We start from the raw sequence: 266 nt of genomic DNA on the forward strand, positions 1-266 counted from the left end.
ATCATTATCATAATGATAATGATGATGATGATAATCCTTTTCATTACCCGAATTATTATCAGTATCATTAACATTACTATCATCATCATAATAATAACAACAATAATAACGGTAAACAAAAGTATTAATGATTATGACAATAATAATGATGTTAAAGTGACAATTTTTTAATTATAAGACAATGATGATAATAATGACAAGATCTTGATATTTAATAACAATAATAGTAAATTAATGGCAATAACTCTTTGATAAAGACAATAAAG

This window comes from Penaeus japonicus, unplaced genomic scaffold (assembly GCF_977035675.1).
Source record: "Penaeus japonicus unplaced genomic scaffold, GWHDUDI00000001_assembly GWHDUDI00000031, whole genome shotgun sequence".
Taxonomy (NCBI): Eukaryota; Metazoa; Arthropoda; class Malacostraca; order Decapoda; family Penaeidae; genus Penaeus; species Penaeus japonicus.